The 26,149-nt window shown below is 43.3% G+C and overlaps 1 pseudogene; it reads left to right on the top strand.

Annotated features, from left to right (window-relative positions):
* Nucleotides 1–17,027: 17,027 nt before the first annotated feature.
* LOC148017699 (uncharacterized) lies at nt 17,028–25,516 on the top strand (annotated as a pseudogene).
* The last annotated feature ends 633 nt before the right edge of the window (nt 25,517–26,149 follow it).

Genomic DNA, 26,149 nt, shown 5'->3' with positions numbered 1-26,149 from the left:
GACATAAACTAGATCAATAAGACCTAGTAAAACCCTCTCCTACACATAGTGATAATGCACCTCAATGTGCTTTGTTCTAGCATGATAGACTGGGTTATTTATCAAGTGTATACTACTCATGTTGTCACAATGAATGACAACTGGCCCATCTGTAGGCTGATGCATATCATAAAGTAGCTTATGCAACCAAGCTATCTCACATGCAACCATTGCTGCACCCCTGTACTCAGTCTCTGTGCTCGACAAGGCAACTGTAGGCTGTTTCTTGCTACTCCAAGTGACTGCAGCACTCCCAAAAGAGAACACATATCCACCCACTGGTAGATCGTCTATCAGAAATACTATCAGCCTAATCAACATCAGTGTATCCATGGAACTGTATCTGAATCCCAGTCTCATAAAACAGTCCATACTGCAATGTGGACTTCACATACCTAAGTATGCGTCTAGCCGCATCCAAATGCGGTTTCCTTGGAGCTTGCATAAACTAACTTACTAATCCAACATCATAGCTCAAATCTGGCCTGGTAATAGTCATATAAATCAAACTTCCTACTATGCGTCTGTACATAGTAGGGTCTTCCAGAAGCTCACCTGCATCTGCGCTCAGCTTCACATTCTGCTCCAAAGGAACTGAAATAGGCTTACAGCCTGTCATCCCATATTTGGACAGCATGTCCAATCCATACTGTCTCTGCAAGAGCTGTATCCCACTTGGTGATCTAATCACCTCAATGCCCAAGAAATAACGCAGCTCTCCCAAATCCTTCATCTCAAACTTCTGCTTTAGTAGCATTTTCACATGAAGGATATCTTCATCACTGTCACCTGTCATAATCAAATCATCAACATAAATGACAAGTAGCATAATACATTTCTCTGTTTTTCTCACATAAAGTGAGAAATCTGCCTTGGAAATCTGAAAGCCAATAGTGACAAGATATTGTCCTATCTTGTCAGACCATGCTCTAGGTGCTTGCTTCAAGCCATACAAGGCTTTCTTCAACCTGCAAACAAACTCAGGATGAACAGCATGCACATAACTTGGTGGCTGCTCCATATAGACCTCTTCTTGCAAATCACCATGCAAGAAGTCATTCTTTACATCCATCTGATGTAAAGACCATTTCTTTGATGCAGCCATAGCAATGACTGCTCTTACGGTTGCCATCCTTGCAACCGGACTGAATGTTTCTTCATAATCAATGCCATATGTTTGTGCATACCCCTTGACTACTAATCTTGCCTTGTATCTGTTCACAGAACCATCTGCATTGTGCTTCACCTTATAAACCCACTTACAACCAATTGCATTCTTACCTTTAAGAAAAGGTACCAATTCCCATGTAGCATTTGCTTCCAAGGCATCCATTTCTTCATCCATGGCTTTCTCCCATTTTTCTTTTCCCATGGCTTGTTCAAAAGAAGTGGGTTATGGTTCATGTATCACTTTGACCATATATGCATAGTGAATGGCTGTAAATCCATCATATTTCAGCCTATCCACAGAATACCTAGCTCTGGTAGACCTGCGCAAAGTAGGTTCACTCCTAGGTGCTCTCAAAACATCCCTGGTCTTCCTTACTCCAGGTGTAACAATAGAAGGAATACCCAACTCATCATCAATGCTCTGTTCTGAGCCACTGGATTCACCATCCACATAAGAGTGACCTGCATTCACATCAAACATGGGCTGATCAACCTTCTCTTTTCCTTTTCGTGATACCTGCATTCCACTATCTGCATTGCTTTGAGAAGATTCTCTTGATCTCAATCTGCCTATCCATGGCGAAGAATGTGAACCATTGCTAGAGGATGCTCTAGGTCCACTAATATCTTGTGACTATTGTTGTGAATTCTGTGCAGCATTACCATTTTGTGCATCTACATTATCAATCACATTTACTGGTTTATATCAGCTACTCATCTCATCAAAAACAACATCTCTGCTCACTATAAACTTACGAGTAGAAGGGTTATAGCATCTATACCCTTTTTGCTGCAGAGAATAACCAATAAAGATGCACTTCTCAGCTTTTGGATCCAACTTGGATCTCAACTCATCTGGCACATGAACATAGGCAATTCAACCAAAAATTTTCAAATGAGAAATATCTGGTTTCCTACCAGTATACCTCTCCTCTGGAGTCATCCCATGTATTGCTACAGTGGGAGTACTGTTCATTAAGTAGACTACTGTAGCAACTGCTTCAGCCTAGTAAAAATCTGGCAAGTCTTTTTCGTTGAGCATGGCACGAGATACCTCTCCAATATGCCTGTTTTTTCTTTCTGCAATTCCATTTTGTTGTGGGGTATGACTGCATGAATATTGTTGCTTTATGCCATGCTCCTGCAGGAACCTTGCAAACTCATTTGAGAGGTACTCTCCCCCTCCATCTGACCTTAGGCATTTTATTTGCATACATATTTCTTTTTCAACCATAGCTTTAAGAGTTTTGAAATGCCCAAAAACTTCACTTTTCTTTTTCATAAAATACACCCAAACTTTTCTGCTATAGTCATCAATAAAAGTGATAAAATAATGATAGCCTCCAAGAGATGTAGCTTTAGTAGTCCACACATAAGAGTGGATTAATTCCAATGGCTTCTTACTCTCCTAAACACGTCTAGGAAATGGTTTCCTTGCCTGTTTTTCAAATTGACAGGCTTCACATACCTTATGCATTTCTGCAACCTTGAATTTTGGCAATCCTACAACAATATTTTGGGTCTGCATTGATTTAAGTTGTTGTACATTAACATGACAAATGCGTTTATGCCAGATATCAATATCTGCAACTACACCGATCCCATGTGCAAACATTGTTGCACTCAATTTAGGCATGTCTGCATCCAATGTAAACATTCTGCCCTTCTTCTTTCCTTTTGCTATCAAGCGACCTTTATTTTTCATATCCTCAACAAAGCATCCATGGGAATTAAATCTGACTTGCAAGCCCTGCTCAACCATTTGACCAAAAGAAACCAGGTTATTGGTGATATTCGGGACATGAAATACATCCGACATGTATTTCTTTTTCCCATCCTGCATAGACAAAGAAATATTTCCAATCTGCACAATAGGATGTGCAGTATCATCACCAGTCTCCACAAATCCTGGTTTTTCCATTTTCCTTGCATCCTGCATCCATTCTGCATGACCTGTCATGTGGTTTGACGCACCTGAGTTAATATACCACACTTCATTGCTTTCTTCTGCACTTGTTACAGAATTGGTCATGTGCTACACCATAAACAAATGCTCATTTCTATCATCGCACTGTCTACTAGAAGATGCATAATTTCCTTGTTGCAATTTTCCATTCATGATGTCATTCTGCTTTTTATAGCAGTCTTTAGCTATATGACCCATTTTACCACAGTAGTAGCATTCAACATTGCTGTTTGCATTTTGGCCTCTTTGCCATCCACCACGACCTCTTTGGCTCCCCCTGCCTCTAGAGCTACCACATCCTCCTCCATAGGACTGGTTTTCTTGAGTTTGCTGCATATTCTAATTCCTACCACGGCCTCCAGATCGGCCTCCTCTACCTCTGCCTCTACCTCTTCCAGCATTTGAGTAGAAGACAACTTCTTTTGAAGTTCCTCCTGAAGAAGATGCACCACCATTTCTCTGCTCCTCAGAAATTAGAAGAGCAATCAACTCCTCAAAATCAGGAAATCTTTCACGGATGGAAATGGATGTTCAGAACTGTGCATAATCCTTTCCAAGACCATTCAAGGTCACAGAAACTAAATCATCATCTTCCACTAGTGACCCAATGGAAGCAAGTGCATCTGCAATCTTCTTCACCTTCATGTGGTAGTCATTGATGCTCATACTTTCTCTTTGCACATTGTGCAACTCTTGCTTGAGCTGCATTTTCTTGGCTTGCGTATTTGTGCTATACATTTTTGACAAAGTATCCCATGCCTCCTTTGGCGTACTTGTATCTTGAATATGCATAGTCATAGAGTCTGAAATGCTGATAGACAGCCAGTACATAACTTTCCTAGCTCTCTCATGCCATGCTTTCAATGCCTGCATTTCCTGTTGATTGGGAACATCAGGAAGAACTGGTTCTTCTTCATTTCCTACAACGAATTCCCAATATCCTTTTCCCATAAGCAAATTCGTCATTCTAAACTTCCATGCTTGGAAGTTGTTCTTGTCAAGATTTTCAGTGACAATCTGTGAAAGAGAATCAGACGCCATTACAGAACACTGCAAAAAATTCTATCACTGCAAAGAACATAGCTTCAGCCTTACAAGGGCAAATCTGCAAAACTGACGAAAGTGGTATTTGACCACAGGTCACTTCCTAGTGATGATTTTGCATCAACAGGCAACAAGGATGATTCTGTAACTCCCAATGTCTCTGCGCACAAGCATATGATGCAATTTCTACAGTAACTTTTCACCGACCTGTAGAACAGTGGTCGCATAGCATAAAACATGGCCTTTTCCTGAGTGCGTGCAGAAAACTTCCGCCTCCAAAACAGGCTCAGAAATGGCCTCAAATCAAAAAAACAGAGCAACTAAGGGCTAAAGCTGTCTCCTGTAGCATATACTGCCCTCTTACTACACCGCGAAGGGCGTCTCAAGCTGAGGCAATGCACTCTTGCACTTTCTGACTGTGCTACCTAAAGAGACTTAATCCCAAGACAGAAAAATGAAAGCAACACTAGTCCCCTTACCACAACACCGCGAACTTGGCTTGCTTTCTTGAGCTCCTTACCAGAACAAGGCTCTGATACCATGTTAAGATTGTGGGAGAGAAGGAAGGAGTCTTACTTGTAGCTTTCTTGCTTGCACAATGGGGGAATACACACACAGGTGGAGGCTGAAAACAGTTTTCCTCTTCTTAGTTGTGTAAGCCAAAAAGAACTCTCATACAAAGAAATAGAAGAACCCTATATATGGGTCTCAAACCAAACTCAACTAACTAAGGTGGCATACTAACTGAGCCACGAACTAGAGTAGATAAGAATAGCTGTCATCTAGCTATTATTCATGGGCGGTGTACCAACCGCATCTGCAACTGACAAGTCGGTGACATAAATGCACAACGGTCACCCTGGAATATCACGAGTGGAGCTCGATATCTCAACACACCTATGGCATAACTTGACACATCCATGTGGATCTCAAAAGGGCGTGAGAAATCCACCATCTTCAATAATGGGGCTTGAATCATCATGCTCTTTAGCTCCTCAAAGGTCTGTTTTTCTCGCTCCGTCCACTGGAACGTGGTTGAGTTGGAGGTCAGATCTATCAGTGGGGCAGTAAACTTGCTGTATCCCTGAATGAACCTTCGGCAGAAGACTGTAAATCCCAAAAACTCCCACACTTGACTCACTTTGTAGGGATCCTCCTAGTTCTTCACTGCTTGTACTTTCTTAGGATCTATGGCAATGCCATTTTCTTTGACCAGATAGCCCAAAAATTCAATCTCTTATACAACAAACTCGCATTTTTCTGGCTTGACAAAAAACTGATTGTCCCGGAGTCGGGTAAAGACCTTCTCTAGGTGTTGTACATGCTCTTCCAATGTTCTACTATAGATAAGCACATCATTAATGTAAATGATCACAAAGTCATCCAAATAATCAATGAATATCTTATCCATGAGCTCACAAAAAGTTGCTAGTGCATTTGTGAGCCCTTCTGGCATGACCAACCACTCATAGCTTCCATATCGGCTTCTGAAAGCCGTCTTTACTTCATCTCCTTCCGCTATTTTGATTTGGTGGTACCCTAACCTTAAGTCGATTCTACTGAAGTAGCGTGCTCCTTGCAGCCGATCCAGCAACTCATCTACCACCGGAATTGGATACCTATTTCTCATTGTAGATTTGTTGAGGGCCCTGTAATCTGTACATAGGCGAAGAGACCCATCCTTTTTTTTGACAAATAGGACTGGAGCACCATAAGGTGATCTACTAGGCTAGATGTGACCCGAGGCCTCCATCTCTCCCAGTTGTTTCTTTAGTTCTGCTAGCTCCATTCCTGTCATCCTATAAACTTGCCTAGCTCTAGCGGGCTCTACTCTTGGCAAGAGATCGATTCGGTGGTCAACACTCCTGCGAGGTGGTAACCATGAAGGCAGCTTGTCGGGCATGACATCTTGGAACTTGTCTAGGACTTCTTGGACCCTTTCATCTCTTATTGTCCAAATGATCTGTTGAATCATTGGTTCCCCTTCAATGGGCCTCATCATGCATAGCCTCAACTGCCCCCCGTGCTTCAGTTCTTTCTCCAATTGTTTGGCAGTAATCTCCATGGGACCTTGGGCTTCCACTTGTGCTTCTTGGGTAGTTTCCGTGGCCTGATCTGCCACTGCTTCCATCTCCTTTGCTCTTTCCGATTGTTCTTCTTTTGGTTGCTCTTTTGTTGGTGCTTTCTGCATCCATACCTTTGTGGGGCTATCTTTCTCCTGGCTACTTACATTCTGCACTTTGGTCACCACCAATCTAGCATCCACTGCATTTCTGGCTAGTGACTTGTTGTGGCCTTTGCATTTTGTGCAAAAATATGGCATCCATACCACTGACTGAGGGGCTTGCAAGTATATTTTATTCTTCCTCACGCCCAATATCTGCATGACATGGTTATCTATCCAATCCATGCCTAGGATGCCTTCAAAATCATCCATAGGGACCACTATAAAATCCAGGCTTGCCTGCCATTGTCCAATTTGAATTGGGGCCCCTTTTGCTAACTCACAGTACCTGTACTTCCCTTGTACAAACGATACCTGCATCCCTTCTGCCCTCACTGGCTTCACTCCTAGCTGGGTTGCTACTTGAGGTGCTATGAAATTATGTGTGGTCCCTGTGTCCACCATCATCGCCTGGGGGTGGTTCCCCAACTTGGCTTGAACAAACATATTGCATATGCTGGGAATGACGGTTGGTATAGTGGCTGGAGGCTGGTCCCCCACTGCCCCTGCCTTTGCCTTAGGTTCCCACTCCTTCTCTTCATCTTCTATCTCCGTTATTTGAATTGTTGACCTCAACCCCTCTGCGTCTGCTTGATGTTGAGATGGCAAGCTCAACACATGTGGACATGGATGATGGACCGCCTGGTTAGATGGGTCCACACGTCTACACTTAGCACGTCGGTGGTCATTATGACTCTCACATGGCCACTGACTCATTACTTATTATATTCAGGTTGTTACACCTATTTACAGCTGGCATAGTTATAGCGCCAGTCGACTAGTGTAGTCGGTTATGCATTGTTTGACTTTGTAGGCCACTTTCCTTTTATGTTGTATCTTATCTATACTTTGTGTACATTGTAAAGAGAGTGAAAGAAGAAGAAGGAATCAGCAAGAAAACGTTTTGGCCTCCATCTCTCTTCTTGTCTCTTGAGTGAGCTTCTCCTTGTGCATTCTGTGTGTGTTCGGCGCAGCATCTTGAGCAACCCCCTCCACCACGCGATTCTTGACATGGTATCAGAGCCGCGCCATTGAGAGAGGCTGATTTCGAAGGTTGAAGCAAAGGAGAAGAAGCAAGGTTCGAGCAAGCAAGCTACGGGTAAGAATCTCTCCCATTCTTCCACTCCTTCTCTTGGATAGTGCCTGTGGAGGCACCGGAAGCAGGGCAGAGCAAAAATCTCAGATTGCAGTGAGATTTGGTGTGCGCGAAGAGCGCTGTATATTTTGCAGATAAGCCCTTTAGGGCTTGCCCGCAGTGATTTTGGCCATTTGAGGCCGTTTCAGGGCCCGTTTTAGAGCCGCAAGGTTGCGGACAGCAATTTCGGGGTACACTGTGACTTCAGCTGTATCGACCAACAGTGAGTGCGCAGGTTACAGATTTCAGATCTGTAAGATTAAAGGTGTTTACCAGTGAGTAAACACGAGGTTTATCTGCAAACTGGTTGCAGATTGCATGTATTGTTGAGCAGACAGTAAAAAAGGCTGTCTGGTGTATTGCTGTGCACTACAGGTCAAGGGTTGCAGAAGATTTGCTTGCTGTTTGGTATTAGTTTTGTGATAATGGCAGAGAACAGTGGAAGCCCCATCATTGAGAAGCTCGACAAGAACAACTACCCATCATGGAAGTTTCGTGTCACGAACTTCCTTATTGGAAAAGGCCTCTACGAGTTCGTTTCAGGTGAAGAAAAGGAGCCGGAGGTGAGTGATCCTCCAACTGCAGAAGAGACAAAGGCACGAAAGGAATGGAATGCAAAAGACAAGAAGGTCATGTATTGGTTGTCTGCAGTAATTGACAATAATATGCTGGGACACATTAGAAATGCAGAGAATTCATATGCAGCTTGGACCATACTTGAAAGTATGTTTTCTGTAAATACAAAGGCACGAAAGATTCAACTCAAGCAAGAGTTGAATACATTGAAGAAAGGGAAGATGTCTATCAATGAGTATGCACTGAAGGTAAGAAGCATTGCAGATGCATTGGCAGCGATTGATGCAATGCCCGATGATGATGATTTGGTGTCGTCTACCTTGGGTGGACTTAACAATGAAAAGGCTTGGAAGTCTTTTGTAACTTCTGTATATGTCAGAAAGCCATTTCCAGATTTCGATGAGTTGGTCTCCCTTATGATCACTGAAGAGATCAACATGCAGAGTGAGACACCTGAAAGAAGTGGTGAACAGGTCCAAGCTTTCTACTCCAGTTCAGGAAGGGGACGTGGCAGGTTCTCTTCAAGAGGCCGTGGTACAGGACGTGGTAGTGACAACCAGCAAAACAGATTGAATCAGCAATTTGGCGATATGCAGGTTTCAGGAGGTCGTGGTAACTTTAGAGGCAGGGGGAGCTTTAGAGGAAGAGGTGGATGGCAGAACAGAGGTTCTAACAACTCTGGTATTGTGTGCCACTACTGTGGCAAAACAGGTCATATTGCAGCCCAATGTTATGCTAAGAGAGATGATATCCGCAGTGGTAAGTTGCAGCAAGGAAACTATGCATCGTCTTCACGACAGAATGAAGATAAAAATGAACGGTTGTTCGTTATGCAGCATATGCTGAATGCTGTTACAGGAAAGGGAACACATGAAGATGTTTGGTATGTTGATTCAGGTGCATCCAATCATATGACCAGCCATGCAGAATGGTTTGGGGAGATGCAGGATTTGCAGAATGCAGGCTATGTGCAGACGGGTGATGACTCATGCCACCCAATTTCACACATTGGAAAAGTTCCCTTGTCCTTGCATGATGGTAAGACAAAGAGTCTTTCAGATGTATTACATGTACCATCTATTACAAAGAACTTGGTGTCAGTCGGTCAAATGGTAGAGCAAGGGCTGCAAGTCAGATTTAATGCAAAGGGCTGCTTTGTAGAAGACTTCAATGACAAGTGCAGGTTGGTAGCAAAGGGAAGTAGAGTTGGACGTATGTTCACTCTAGATGCTGGAATTCCTACTATGAATGCTGCTATGTATGCCAAAGGAAAAGGTGTTGTTGCAGACATTGAAATTTGGCACAAACGCATTGGACATGCAAATGTACAAAGGCTGAAATTAATGCAGTCCAAAGGGTTGGTTACAGGTTTGCCTACTTTTAAAGTTGCAGAATTTCAGAAGGTATGTGAAGCATGTCAGTTTGGTAAGCAGGCAAGACAACCCTTTTCACATGACAGAGATGTAAGCAGAAATATCCTTGATGTTGTTCATACAGACATTTGGGGGCCTACACAAAATGTATCTCTTGGAGGCAGTTCATACTTTGTCACATTCATTGATGATTGCTCTAGAAAGCTGTGGGTATATTTTATGAAGGAAAAGAGTGAAGCTTTTGAGCACTTTAGAACTTTCAAGGCTGCAGTTGAAAGAGAAACATGCTTGAAAGTAAAGTGCCTGAGGTCAGATGGAGGGGGAGAGTACCTCTCAAATGAGTTCAGTGATTTTCTGAGGTCTCATGGGATAAAGAGACAGTTCACATGCAGGTATACCCCACAGCAAAATGGGGTTGCAGAAAGGAAAAACAGGCATATTGCAGAAGTTGCACGCGCCTTGATGGCTGAAAAGAATATGCCTAAGCATTTTTGGTCTGAGGCTGTTCATACTGCTGTTTATATTATGAACAGAACTCCCACAGCTGCAGTTCATGGTATGACCCCCGAAGAATGTTTTGCAGGTAAGAAGCCTGATGTTTCACACTTGAAAGTATTTGGCTGCATTGCGTATGTTCATGTGCCAGATGAGTTGCGGAAGAAACTGGATCCAAAGGCTGAAAAGTGTATCTTTATTGGATACTCTTTAGAGCAAAAAGGGTATCGCTGTTACAACCCTGTCACATGTAAGTTCAGAGTGAGCAGGGATGTCATCTTTGATGAAATGAGCAGTTGGTATGCATCTAGTGGTGATGCATTGGATGTTGATGATGATCATGACACTCATGTGCAGGCTGAAAGGCAAGAATCACGGACTCTTAGTGGACCAGAGACATCATCTGGTAGTCCTTGGTCTGGGAGACTAAGGAGTACCTCTACATCTTCGAGTGCATCTAGTAGCACTACAGGTAAAGACAAAGGAAAGAATAAAGTGTCAGAAGGCATTGATGCAGTTCTTGATGGAGACTCCAGTGGCTCAGAGAGCTTGGATGATGAGCTTGGCATTCCTTCAGTGAGAACTCCAGGTGTGCAGAGAGCACGTGTTAATGCAAAGACTCCATTGAGTGATCCAGTGGTACGCAGGTCTAGCAGGGTGAGATACCCTGTTAAAAGATTTGGTTTTGAGGGTTATGCAGCTCACCATTATGCTTATATGGTGAAACTAGTTGAGGATGTTGAGCCCACATGTTTTGAGGAGGCTGTTGGTCATGCTCATTGGGATGCAGCAATGGATGAGGAGATGGCTGCATTAGAGGCCAATAAGACTTGGGATCTAGTATCATTGCCAAAGGGAAAGAAAGCTATTGGATGTAAGTGGGTTTATAAGATTAAGCACAATGCAGATGGTTCTATTAGCAGGTACAAAGCTAGGCTGGTTGCAAAAGGCTATGCCCAAACATATGGCATAGATTATGATGAAACCTTCAGTCCAGTTGCTAGGATGGCAACTGTCAGATGTGTGATTGCTTTGGCAGCAGCCAAAGGTTGGAGGTTGCAGCAAATGGATGTAAAGAATGCCTTCTTGCATGGTGATTTGCAGGAAGAAGTGTATATGGATCAGCCAGCAGGTTATGAAGATTTAGAGCATCCCACGTATGTGTGCAGGTTGAAGAAGGCACTCTATGGGCTCAAGCAAGCACCAAGAGCATGGTCTGACAAGATCAGAGAGTATCTTGTCAATATTGGCTTTTATGTTTCTGATGCTGATCACTCACTTTATGTGAGAAAGGGAGATGCAGGTTTGGTCATCATAGTCATCTATGTGGATGACTTGATTATTACAGGTGATAGTGATAGTGGGATTGCTGAAGTCAAGGGCTATTTGAAGATGAAGTTTGAGATGAAGGATTTAGGTGAGCTAAGGTACTTCCTTGGCATTGAGGTGATCAGATGTGATGATGGTATATGGCTGTTCCAAAGACAGTATGGCTTGGATATGTTGTCCAAGTATGGTATGACTGCATGCAAACCACTTTCAGTCCCGTTGGAGCAGAATGTAAAGCTGAGTGCTGATGTTGGGGATGAGATAGAAGACCCTACTATGTTCAGGAGGATAGTGGGGAGTTTGATCTACATGACCATTACAAGGCCAGACTTGAGCTATGCTGTTGGTCTTGTGAGTCAGTTTATGCAAGTACCTAGAAAGCCACATTTGGATGCAGTCAGACGCATATTGAGATATGTGAAGTCCACATTACATTATGGACTTTTCTATGAGGCAGGTACAGATGTACAGGTGTTTGGATACACAGATGCAGATTGGGCTGGTAGTATGTCTGATAGAAGATCTACCAGCGGATACATGTTCTCTCTTGGTAGTGCAGCAGTTGCATGGAGCAGCAAAAAGCAATCTACAGTTGCTTTGTCGAGTACAGAGGCTGAGTATAGAGGTGCTGCTGTTGCAGCATGTGAGGTAGTATGGCTGCAAAAGTTATTGGCTGATTTGGATGTGCAGGTGGAAGGTCCAGTTGTCATTTATTGTGACAACATGAGCAGTATACAGTTGGCTAGGAACCCTGTGTTCCATGCCAGGACAAAACATATTGAGGTACACTACCACTTTGTGAGAGAGAAGGTACTAGCAGGTGAGATTGACTTGGTGTATGTCAGCACACAGGATCAGATAGCTGATATCTTCACGAAGGCATTGGGTACAGAGAAGCTTCAAAAGTTTCGAAGCTTACTTGGAGTTGCAGAGATACAGTTGAGCTTGAGGGGGAGTGTTGAGATGGCAAGCTCAACACATGTGGACATGGATGATGGACCGCCTGGTTAGATGGGTCCACACGTCTACACTTAGCACGTCGGTGGTCATTATGACTCTCACATGGCCACTGACTCATTACTTATTATATTCAGGTTGTTACACCTATTTACAGCTGGCATAGTTATAGCGCCAGTCGACTAGTGTAGTCGGTTATGCATTGTTTGACTTTGTAGGCCACTTTCCTTTTATGTTGTATCTTATCTATACTTTGTGTACATTGTAAAGAGAGTGAAAGAAGAAGAAGGAATCAGCAAGAAAACGTTTTGGCCTCCATCTCTCTTCTTGTCTCTTGAGTGAGCTTCTCCTTGTGCATTCTGTGTGTGTTCGGCGCAGCATCTTGAGCAACCCCCTCCACCACGCGATTCTTGACACTTGAGAATAGGCAAACCTTGAGCCACTTGATGAAGCTGCCCCTCTCGGGCAATCCCTTGCGAAGTGCGGTCCTCTGCATGAGTGACAAGACAAAGGGCCTCCTCTTCCTTGCCCAATTCTACCCCCTCCTCCGTATCCTCCTCTGTTTGAGTTATTCCCTCGACCCCTGACGTGATTGTCTTGGAACTAGCAGAACTGTTTGCTGGGATTATCTTCGACCGAGTCTCAGTATACTCCAATCTGAGGGGTTGCTTGCCACTCCATCCACTATTTCCCTGCGTGTTTTTTTGGTACGATCCTTGATTTTGTCGGTTTCCCCATGTTGAGTTGGACTGAGCGGTGTTGCCTCCTTGCGAAGACCCACGACCCACCCCTCCTTGTCTCCCATCATAATCTGTGAGCCTTTCAACCATTGTCATGGCCTCCAACACACTTCCTGGCTCCTTCTTTTCTATTTCTCTTTGAGCCCATGGCTGCATTTCCATATAAAAAACCATGCAGTTTGGTGGTTACATCCATGTCGGGTAGCTGCAGCATTAGAGACCTATACTTTTGTACATAGTCTCTCATTCGGCCCGCATTCTACCTTAGATTTCTCCATTCATCTCTGAACTTAAATGGTTCATTCTTTGGCACAAAATATTCCTTCATGCTCCTCTACAACTCCTCCCATGTAAGTTTTCTACCAAACTGCTCTTCCTCATACATCAGCCACTTTGAGGCATCACCCTCTAGTAGCTGTGCAGCCACCAATGCTCTTCTTTTGCTTGACACTTTGAGTAACTTCATGTAGCCATCCACCTCTCATATCCATCAGTTTAGGCTCACCGAGTCCCTCTCACCCTTGTATTTTTCTGGTGCTTGAGGCTTGTATTTTCCCATTTCATCGGATGAGGAGCCATCCCGTTCTTTCTTTTCTTTCCTTCGGCACCTTCGATGAATCTCCCCATCATTGTTTGTCTCGGCTTGAGCCTTCCCCAGTGCTTTGGGTAGCATGGTAGCCAGCAAGTCTTTCATCATTTCTCACTTGGCATCCATTGGGTCGAGCTCGTGCCATGGCTCCTCTTCTTCGTGCATAGCAGCATCTATCTCATTCTCATGCTCTGTTGCATATCCTTCCCCAATCACCAATTGAGGTCTACTTGCCCCGATTCCGAGGGCCACTGAGATTTCATCTCGGTCATCTCGAATCCCACTCTTGTTCTTGTTGCGTCCACCCATGTTGATGAAACACAACTTTGCTTCCCTTTCCAAAATCAGCCCACGTCTGTTGAAGGACTAGCCCTCGCGTGATTTGAGCTCTGATACCAAGTGTAACGCACAAGGCGTGCGTAGCGTGCAACTTCCCACTTTGCGTTCGTCACCCACGGTTCTCACCATGATCCCCCGTGGTCTTTCCCCACCTTTAGCTTACAAGAAGGCACTTTTCTTAGAAAGAAAGTAGATTGCAAGAAGGCTTTGCGATTGTAAGAAATAACACTCGTGTTATGTTGGCGCAAGAGGGTGAACACCCAAGCAATGCGAGATGAAAATATTGGTTACAATGTTTATGTGCTTATCCCCCCTCATACCTGTATTCACCGGCGGTACCTCATACATCCAAGAGTACCCCTGCTACAAAGGGAAACCTCACTCACAACCCTCAAACAGTGGCTCAGGAAAAGCAAAACGATCACCGCTAGCCCAATCTCAGAAAGAGCCTTCAGACCGAATCTCAGACATGGCCAGGCACTACCAACAACCATAAAATGGCTCCACAAAAATCCATACCACGGCAGTATCCACACGGCGTGTGCATCAGTGACCAATGCTCAGTGACCAATGCTCATGGAGAGCATACCATAGCATAAAACAATTTTCTACAAACTGCTCTCAACTGCCAATGTGCAAGACATTTTTTTTGTCGGTACGTGAGTGCGGTTTTCGACAAAAGGAGTGTGAAAATGTGTCTTATGCACACCAAAAGACCTATATTTACACCCTCTTTTCCTATCCTTGCACCTGTAGCCTGTGGTCGGAGAAGTAGAGATAGATGCAAATCTATCTCCGTCGAAGTCAGTTGCACATCAAGAGAAGAAAATTGATGCCTGCTCGGATTTTTGGTCGGAAGAGGGCATCTCCCTGTAAACACTTCGAATTGCTTTCTCTCTCCTGTCTCTGGTGGAGAGGGGAGGGTTGAGGAAGGAGCAAAGTACTTGCGAGTGAACCAAGGTTTCACTGATCGCACACCGACTCGAAAGGCCTCAATTCGGAATTCAACAGCCCTCTCCGATATGCCAATAGAGCCTTTTAGAGGAGATGGGCTCGCATCTGAACGGCTCAATCGCTTTCTCCCTCCTCTCTCTAGTGGAGATCAGGGGAGGAGTTGTCGGGCTTGGGACTGTAGACCCTTGCACTGCTCTCAAATGGGGCTTGGAGTATGCTGCCTAGCAAGCTCCTACTCAGATTGCAATTGGAGAGACCAACCTCTTGCTCTCGGAATTCACAGGAGGGTCCAGCCACCATCGGAGAGTCTTTCTCTCTCCTCTCTCTAGTGGAGAGAGCGAGAGTGCCTCCCGAAATTGAGGCTCGCCTTGCTGGACTGAAAGGTAGCGCTAACCTGTGGAATTGAAAGCTTAATTGGACTCCTTTCTTTGCTCGATTTCAATGGCGCTCTTTATCTCTCGACTCCTCTCAGCTGAGCAGCTCGGACAAGGTTCGGCTCAAACCAAAGCTCCTTTAGGCACTCAGCTCGTTGTCTCCGCTTCTTGCCATTGACTTCAACCAGCAACCAACCGACTCTCCTCTTGGCGCCACCCTTCTGCTCACGCGAGCCTCCTCCCAATCAGCCCAATCAACCTCAGCTCCACCTTACATCGTCCTCTCTTCAGTTCCACCCTCTGGCAAATAACCGAAGAGGCTGCAACCTGCGCCTCCTAGCATCCCATGAGAGCACGTCCCCTCCTTCGCTTCTCTTTCTCTTTGCCACCCTCGTCTGCCCTCCCAACTCGTGTCCAGGCCTCCTCCTTTGGTCAGCTTGCTCTCGACAGACCCAAGTGGACTGAGCTGCTGGTCCCAGCAGTTCGCCAGGCCTCTCCTTCCTCCTCACACACACCTAGATGAAGCCTAATATAGGTTGAGGACTCAAGGTGGGTGCGTGTGCATGGCTGGGGCAGTCGAGTGCCAACATGAGTGTTGCCCTGCATGGCGGCGCCTCTAGAGCTGGCTGCGCATTCGAGCATGGCGGTGTCTCAGTTTGGGTTTGGGTAGGCAGGTGGTTATCCTCTCCACGGGAGCTCGCCACCTCGATAACCACGGGAGCTCGCCACCTTCTCCCGACATTAGGTTTAGTGGCCATCAAACCACCAATCGTCATGCAATTTATGGCTACGTGACTACGCCTCCTTAACTTGCCGGAGATTTCTTATTCTAATTTTATTTAATTTAGCCTTAGCCCACATTGAACCCCATTCACACGCGATTTGACAATCCTCTTAGTTGAGCCAATGATTCAGAAATTTTCGACAAAATTTTAAAAATAAATTATTATAAAGTCTTAATTTTGAGAACTTTGGGATCGTTACCAACCAGCAGTTTGCCAGGTCTCTCCTTCCTCCTCACACACACCTAGATGAATCCTTATATAGGCTAAGGACTCTAGGTGGGTGCGTGTGCATGGCTGAGGCAATTGAATGCCAACTTGAGTATCGCCATGCATGGCGGTGCCTCCAGAGCTGGCTACGCGTTCGAGCATGGCGGCATCTCAATTTGGATTTGGGTAGGCAAGTGGTTATCCTCTCCATGGGAGCTCGCCACCTTCTCTCAACCTCAGCTTTAGTGACCATCGAACCACCAATCGTCATGCAATTTACGGCTACGTGACTATGCCTTAACTTTTGGAGATTGGCTTGTTCTAATTTTATTTAATTTAACCTTGGCCTACATTGAGCCCCATTCACATGCGACTTGACAATCCTCCTAGTCGAGCCGACAATCCAGAAATATTTGACAAATTTTTAAAAAGAAATTGTTATACTTTAGTACTCCTACTAAAAGATCCTACTAAGTCGAGCCCTGATGTGTCCAACTAAGCCTAGCAAGACTGGCAGTTGTAACAAATTGAGTCTTGGCATGCTGTACGCATGGTCTTGGAAAGTTGTACGCAGGTTATATAAGAGAAACACAGCCACTGTCGTAGGGCAGGTGGAATAGAGAACAAGTGTATTCCACATTGGTGGAGTTGATGGGCACACAGCAATACCACTTCTTAGCAGACACAGGTCTGATTTTTCAGCCATCTTTGAGCTTAGCGTAGCCTTCACAATGAGTCACCCCATGTCCCCTAGACATCAACCAAGTTCTCCTCAATACGAGGATGCTGCCATGCATCCCGAATTTTCTTCACAACCCTTCGCTACAGAACAGATGTTCCATGCACTTTCCACACTCTTAGCACATGTCAATCACACAAATCAGTCGCTCATCAGTTATCTCTCCACACAAGTGGCCAAGACTCATCAACCGGACCCCAAGATACGCCCAAAACCATTCTTAGGGTTGCCCACTGAAGATGTGCTCACCTGGCTAGACCATTTTGACAGCATAGCCAGTTATCATCAATGGCATGATCATTGTTGTGCCCTAGAGTCCCGCACACTGTTCGAAGGTGTTGTTGCCACCTGGTTTATATAGCAATCAGAGAGCGTCAAGGCAGATTGGTGAAGTCGCTATTAATCCAAAACTTCGCTCATAAAGATGTCACTCAAACTGCTCTTCAACAACTGAACGCTTTGTGTCAACAACAGCATGAACCAATCGCCCAATTTGGTGTCAAGATTAAGCAGCTTCTTTTGAGGGTAGACCCTACCATGTAAGAAGAAATGAAGTTGTTTTACCTCTGGCCACGTCTACGCCATGACATCTCCCGTCGTGTACGGGACCAAGGCCCTACCAACTTTCATGCGGCGATTCAAATTGCTCAGCGTACTATTGAAGGTGCAACGATGAATGACCAGGTATAGCCTCTGCCAACTTTGTCCTCCAACAATATCCCAATTACACCCACTTTATCCACACCCATGGACATAGATGTGCAAAATGTCCAATTTCCTAATCGCAAGTCTCTCCTAGATAGAGACGCATAGGGCCGTCCTAAATGTTTTTATTGTAACATATATGGTCATGTCTAAAGGCATTGTCGTCGCCTACAATCTCATCAACTGATGAAATCAAGACTAACACAAGCAATTGACGCGATTCAATTAATCGTGTGTATCATGATTAAATTAATTATTTATGTGAAACGTCAAGCGGCAGCCAAACAGGCGCCGTATCATTATGTACAAATATACAGTATGATAATAAAAAAGTTAGTTTGTGCCTCTGTGTGTATTCTCGTCAGAGAGAGTCTGCCTATGATTTACTACATCAACAACTTCAAAATGCACAAGCTGACAACATTACTGCTCCTCGAGCTCCACAGCAGTTGCAAAATGCCTAGATCAATTAGGCCGTTCTTGGTATTTTACTTCCCTTGATCTTGCCTCTCGATACCGGAAAATCCCACTTAACCCAGCTGACGCTCACAAAACAACTTTTCGAATACCATTAGGCTTGTATGAATTTACACACATGCCATTCGGCCTTTCAGATGTTAGTAGTACGTTCCAGCGCACTGCTAACTATGTTTTTCATGATCTTATCTTACAAGGAGTCGTTGTAGTTTACCTGGATGATATTCTCATCCACACACCTACTTGGGAACAACATCTACACATTCTTCATGAAGTCCTCAAGCGGATCACACATTATAACCTACAGCTACAGCTGAAGAAATGCAAGTGGGGTGCCACTAAGTTGAAGTTTCTTGGTTTCATTATCTCTGCAGATGGTATCCAAATGGATCCAGCCAAGGTATTAGCTATACAAAATTACCCACCCCCTTCCAATGTCAAGAATCTTCAAAGTTTCCTTGGGATGGCTAAATTCTCCCTTCGGTTTGTGCCAAATCTGGCATCAATCACATACCCTCTCCGCTCCCTCCTCAAGAAAGGAAGCAAGTATAGCTGGATGATGGCTTGCCAACATAGTTTTGATCAGCTGAAGCATATTATTTTACAAGCCGCCGTCCTTGCACATCCTAATTTCCAGAAACCCTTCCTCCTACAGAGACGGATGCTTCAAACTATGGTTTAGGGGCTGTGCTATTGCAGCAGGATGAGCATACGCAGTGGCGCCCAATCTCCTTCATAAGTTGTTCACTAACTCCAGCCGAAACCAACTACTCCACGACAGAGAAAGAGCTGCTAGCGATTATATGGGCTTTTGCTAAATATCATCCATATCCTCATGGCTCTAACGTTGTGGTCGAAACTGATCACCAACCTCTGGTACCACTTCTACACAAAAACCACCTAGCTGGTCGTCTTTTAAGGTGGGTTTTGGCTCTTCAAGAATATACCTTTCGACTAGAGTACCGCAAAGGATCTTCAAACTATGCCGCAGATGGGTTGTCTCGTGCTGAGCTACAAGCCACTCACTTTTCACCCAACCCTGTCGAACTACCAGTTAGCCTACCTTAGATGGCAGCTCTTCTTCAACAACAAGACCCAGATATCAAAAACATCACTCATTGTGTTCAGTCCAGGAATTTTACACCATCTCACAAACAATTTATAGTTATAGATCATGTCTTGTACTATTCTTGCCCTGGGCAAGAGCCTCGTGTCTATGTACCTGCTGCCTTACGCCCTCAGTATTTGGCCTATTATCACAGTCATCCAATGTCGGGACATTTGGGGTTCCATAAGGTTCTAGCCAAGCTTCCAGCTTCGGCAACACTATTATTGGCCCAAAATGCGTCAACCCATCTCACATTTCATACAACACTGTCCAATTTGTCAAGCCATCAAAACACCTTCTGACAAACCAGGTCACTTATCCCCTATCCTGGCACAGGAACCCTTTGAATTAGTTGGCTGGGATTTCATGGGACCTTTCCCCATTTCTTCACAAGGTAATCACTATATATTGGTGATCACCGAAACTTGACACATGGCGTGAAGCTATAGCTCTTCCCGATGTCTGTGCTCAAACAGTTGCGTCTGCTCTCCTACACAAGCTCATTTTCAGCCATCGGTGTCCTCTCCAACTTTTATCAGATCAAGGTCCACAATTTAGAGCCGAAGTTTTACAAGTCCTCACACAAGCACTGGGCATTCAGCAGCTTTTCACGTCACCATATCATCTACAAACCAATGGACTCATTGAGAGGATGAACCGCACTCTTAAACAAATGATTGCAACTTTTGTAGAACCCCTACATTAGGATTGGGACCAGGTTCTTCCATATGCCGTTCATGCATACAACACATCCGTCCAATCATCAACATGAGTCAGCCCTTTCAGAGGATTGTATGGGCGCGATCCTCGCCTACTACCACCTGATCTGCAGTATGTCAAAATCCAGCCGGTGAAAGTAGATGCAGTGGACTGGTTACATCACCTATAGAGAGTGCAACCCTTACTCCGCAGTGCATTGCTTCAGAACCTTCAGCGGGCACAACAACGACAGAAAAAGGCTTACGATGATGGCCGCATGGTAGTCACATACAAAGAGGGAGAACATGTCCTTCTATACTACCCACTCCGTCGCAAAGGGCAGAGCGAATCCCTAATACATCATTGGCTGGGACCGTACAAAGTCCTCCAAAAGCTCCGCTCCAACACTTATCACCTACAACGAATCTCTAACAAGTCCATCACCACTGCCCACGTAATCCGCGTGAAGCCTTTCCATTCAGAACAGATCCCTTTTAGACCTTAGGGGGGAGGTGTAGTACTCCTACTAACAGATCCTACTAAGTCAAGCCCTGACGTGTCCACCAACTATGCCCATCAAGACTGGCAATTGTAACAGATTGAGTCTCGGCATGTTGAACACATGGTCTTGGAAAGGAAAGTTGTACACAGGTTATATAAGAGAAACACAATCACAGTCGTAGGGCAGGTGGAACAGAGAACAAGTGTATTCCACAATACAATCTTAATTTTGAGAACTTTAGGATCATTACTAGTTTAGGTGAGTCAATCTCTTGCCATACATGAATTTAGAAAGAGGCACTTGAATCCTCATTATTAGGCTTGAGGTGTGCATGAGGTAGCACACCACCTCATTATCAGGCTTAAAAAAGAAGGTGCTTAATTAAATAAATATTTTCCTTTTTAAAAAAATAAATTATGACTAAGCAGCCTCCTTGCTTAAGCTACCCCCTAGCTTGAGCTACTTAGAAAATCAAGTAACTAGGCCTCTATCTTGAACTACTTACCTCCTCAAGCTAGCAGCCCCCTAGCTTGCCATTCTTAAGCTCTTTTGATAAGAATTTCCTTGTTAGAGCTACTCTCTAGAATATATTTCAAAGCTTACCTAAAGGTTTTTCAAACTTAATTTACTTTTTTCTTGGTGGACTATCTCCCATGTAATCCTTGTTGGAGATAACCCTTACCACATTTAATAATTTGACCTTAGTTCCCTTCATATTTTCTCATATTAAGTGGCCAACTTAAAATGGAAAAATCATTTAGGAGTGTCAAATATTAATTTTCATGACATTCCCTCTCCCTCGAAATCATAGTCATCCTTGACTTCCTCGACTATGAGGTAGAGAGGTAAAATCTTTCTCATTAGTCCATTTTTCATAGTGGGTAGACGATCCCTTTTTACCCATCTTGACATCATTCTAAAATGGATGACTAGTCCATTTGGTGCTTGGGAGAATGAGCTACCACAAGCATGTCTTTAATATAGTCCTTTTTCATTTAACTTGTAAGCATCATTACAAAATGGATGACGAGTCCATTTGGTGCTTGGGAGACTTACCTACCGCAAGCATGCCACCAGTTTTAGTCCTTTGTTCTTTAAGTAAGACATCATTCCAAAATGGATGACTAATCTATTTGGTACTTAGGAAAGCCAATTTGCTATAAGCGTGTCTTCACTTTAGTCTAAAGTAGAGTGACTAAGTCTACTTGGTTCCTGCAAGCATGATTCCTAAGTATGCATACTTAAACATTTTCATGAAAAAAAACATCTTAAAATATCATAGCACTGTGCAAAAGAATGCGTTTACTCAATTGAGTCGTTGTAAGCTTTGTCAAGGTGTTGAGAATCCTTTGCTTGGATTCCTTGCATCCACCTAGCATCCTGAAAGGGATAATTCTTAAACTTCATTAGCTAATAACATATAGTCTTACCATTTCTCAATACCTTGTTCTTGTGTGATGCAGGATGGACTTGGGTTAGAATACCTCCTCTAGACCTTCGAACTCTTGTGGTTCTTCTATGACTAATTCCTTTAGTGGCTCTCTTTTATATGGCTTAATGAGGCTCACACGAAAGGCATTGTGAATGAGCCAATGATTGGGTAACTTAAGCCTATATGCCATTTCATTTATGGGCTTATATATTTGGAATGGGCCATAGTATCTTTTTGCTACCTTAGCATAATACTTTTGATGCCGGTAGGATTCTTGCTTGAAGTATGCCTCTAAGGCAAGTTTTAGGAAACTTTAACAATACACAATCATTTTCTTTGAAGATCAAGGCTCTTCTGTGCTTATTAGGAGCAGCCTTCTGATTTTGCTAGGAGATGAGTATTGCCTCCTTAATATTTTCAAAAGATTCTTTGAGGTTTATGATATACTCATCCGTAGCAAAAATCTTCCCATGTGTTTTAAGAAGTATGGTAGATTTAGATCTACCCTCTATTATCTCAAAGGGAGCATTCCCAATAGAAGTATGTACAATGTTATTGTATGCATACTCTACTAGAGGTAAATACTTCTCCCATTGGGATCATTAATCTACCTTTGTTACATAGGCTTTTAGTAGATCAAGGATTTTGGAGTTTGCTATCTCACTCTGGCCATCGGTTTGTGGGTGATAGGCCTAGGAGAAATTGAGTTTTGTAATGAAGTTCTCAAAGAGACCCTTCCAAAAATTGCTGGTCATTCTAGGATCTCTATCCAACACTATTGATGTTGGCAAGCCATGATACTTAAAGACTTGTGATATGAAGAGGATGGCCATGTAATGATATTTTATAGTCTTTTTGACAGGTATAAAATATGCTTGCTTTCTAAACCCATCAACTATAGTCCATATGCCCATATTTCCTTGGAGAGATCCAAAGATAAAATCCACGGATATACTCTCCCATGGTGCATCAAGAATGGGCAATGATTGAATAAAACTAGGTCACTTCCCTTTGCCATACTTTGTCTTCTTGGAATACTATGCATTGGGAGACATAGCTTTGTATGTCTCTTTTCATAGAAGGCCAAAAAAAATACATATCTAGTGCACGTAGAGTCGTTTGGATACTCCTATGCCCCACATAAGGGGGAGCATGTGATTCATACACTTCTCACAAAGTGATTTGGTCACACATAGCCTATTGCCATTTAGAAGATAGCCATCTTGAAGAGTAAATGGCTCTTGTTTCTTCCCTAGTGCACTTGTATCCTTAAAATCAAGGTCACTAGCATACTCATCTATCGTAAGAGATAGACCATTGTGAGTAGCTATAGACACTGCATTTACTTTTGGCCTATGTGAGAGTGCATCGGCCACTTGATTGTGTTTGTCAGGAATGTGAGCAATATGAAAACTAAACTGTGAAAGAAAATTTGCCCACCTCATTTGCTTGTTGGAGAGCTTGGTTTGGGTCATGAAATACTTGAGCCTTTGGTGATCCATTTACAAGATGAAAGTAGTCCCCAAGAGGCAATGCTTCCATACGGCTAGAGCACGTAGGACAACTAAGAGCTCTTTTTCATATATTCATAATTCTCTCTCAATGGTATTCAACCTCCTACTTTCATCTGCTATGGCATGCCCTTCTTGGAGTAAAATTGCTCCAAGGTAATCACCACAAGCATCACATTGGACCTCAAATGGCTTTGAGAGGTTCAACAATATGAGCACTAGTTGAAAGATTAGCTTTTGCTATAAGGTAGCAAAAGCTTGTTGCTCTTTGTTGGGAGTCCACACATATTTGACATTCTTCTTAGTTAGGTCATGAAGTGGCCCCACAATAACTGAGAACTTCTCAATGAAGCATCTATAGTATGCACACATACCAATAAGGCTTCTTTATTCATGTAAGTTCTTTGGCTCATGCCATCCTTTTATTACCTCTAACTTGGTTGGATCCATACAGATTCCACCCTTAGAGATAATATGGCCTGGATATTGAATTTCTTGGAAGAAAAATTTACTTTTATTTTGATTAATATAAAACATATTATCTCTCAAGGCTTGAAACATTACCTTTAAGTTCTCCTTATGCTCTAGTAGAGATTTGTATTAGATAATGATATCATCAAGAACACTCCCATGAAATGGTGATGAGGCCAAAATATTTTCTGCATTATGTAATTGAAAGTGGCTGGTGCATTGGTTAGTGCAAAAGGCATAACAAGATATTTATATAGATCAAAGGTGGTCCTAAAAGTAGTCTTGCGAATATCTTTTTTGACTATCCTTATTTGATGATAGCCACTCTTAAGATCTATTCTACTAAAGTAGATAGATCCTTGTAACTTATTCAATAGATCTTCTATCCTGGGCATAGGAAATCTATTCTTGACCGTTAGTCTATTAAGTGCTCTATACTCAACACACATGCGATATGTGCCATCCTTCTTTTTCACTAATAGAAATGGAGAGCAAAATGGAGATGAACTAAGCCTCACCATGCCCTTCTTTACCAACTAGTTTACTTGCCTCATGATCTCCTCTTGTTGAGTTTGAGAAACTCTATAGGGAGGCTTGTTAATAAGAGGTGAACTTCCTGGGGTAAGTTCAATTAGATGATCATCATCACCTCTTTTGGGAGGTATCTCCCTCGGGATGTCATCTATGAATATATCTTGATATTCATTTAGGAATAGAGATAGCTCTAGTTCCTTATTCATTTTAGACAAATCCTTAGAGTCACATTTATCATCCTTGAAAAAAATCATGTAAGTGGAAATGGAACTCTTGATTGATCTATCAAAATCCAAAGTATCTACAAGAGGGATAGAGTATCCCATAGCACTAGTGCCTATCACCATTTTCTTTCCTCTATGCATGATAGTGACCTCCCTTTTGAGAAATTTCATAACAGCTGCCCTACATGTAAACCATGGGGCTCCCAAGATCACTTCCTTATGCTTGAGAGGTGATATGAAGAAGTCTTCTTTGTTCACATAGATTTAGATATAGAGCCTTAGCTTTCCAATCAGTGGAGTGATTGGAACATCTTGCCCTTTTAAGGCTCCATCTGCTTTGATGACTTCACCCATTTCAAAAGACTGCACTCCTAGCTTGGCAGCCATCTCATAAGAGATGAAGTTGTGAGTGGAGACAAGATCAAAAAGTATAAATGCATCATGATCCCTCACCTTACCCCAGACATAGGAGAGTGGTGATCCTTTGCAATGACTATCCTCTTGTGGAAGCTCCATTAAGGAAGCCCTAGGTGGTGCATTGTGTGCATTCCTTTGGGGGTATGCCCTATATACATGACCTTGTTCCCCACACTTAAAGCATTTGTTGTCATTTCTATAGCATTCAAGCTCTTTGTTGGACAATTGATTCCTTCCTTTGAAAACTCCTTCTCCTTAGACTTTTTATTGGAGTTTCCCTCGGGGTTACTCTTGCCTTTGCTGTTGTCCTCCTTAACTTCCAGGGACTTATTGTTCTTTTTAGTCCCATGATTTTGGAAGTTAATCTTAGAGGCAACAATGGAATGGTGTATGACTTCTGAGATAGGGCGAGGCCATTGTGATTTGATGTACTCGCTCATTTCATCCGGTAGCCCCACACAATATTGTTGCCTTTGCTCCACAAAGTCTATTCTTTTATAGACAATAGTTTTGAGATGTAAGTCCCAAAGCTTCTCTATATACTTATTGATAGACTCATAGGGCATCATTTTAAGGCCTCTCCATTCTGTGAGAACCTTATATTAGCTTCACTTGAAAGGAATTGCTTGAGAATAGCGGTCCTTAGCGCCCTCCAAGACTTTGGAGCCATTACATTTGCTCACATACTTGCCCACCATTGCCTAGCCAACTTTTGAAAATTCATGGCAACATTGCAAAGTTTAGAGGATTCAGTGCAACCTTCATCTCTAAAAGAGACATCAAATTGTTGTATGAAGGCTAACACCTTGTTGCACCAAAAGTCCCATCATACGTGATGAAGGTAATGTTCTTGGTACCCTCCTTGAACTTCCTGAGCTTATGGGACCTTTTCCAAGCAAGATGAGTCTGTCTATGCCCCCTCCTTTTTGGCTTCTCCCATTGGGATCATTAATCTACCTTTGTTACATAGGCTTTTAGTAGATCAAGGATTTTGGAGTTTGCTATCTCACTCTGGCTATTGGTTTGTGGGTGAT

The sequence above is a fragment of the Lygodium microphyllum genome, chromosome 21 (genome assembly GCF_053477565.2).
Source record: "Lygodium microphyllum isolate KBCC chromosome 21, Lygodium_microphyllum_v1.1.10, whole genome shotgun sequence".
In the NCBI taxonomy this organism is placed as follows: Eukaryota; Viridiplantae; Streptophyta; class Polypodiopsida; order Schizaeales; family Lygodiaceae; genus Lygodium; species Lygodium microphyllum.
The sequence above is the reverse complement of the archived record's forward strand: the minus strand, read 5'-3'. Positions and strand labels throughout refer to the sequence as shown.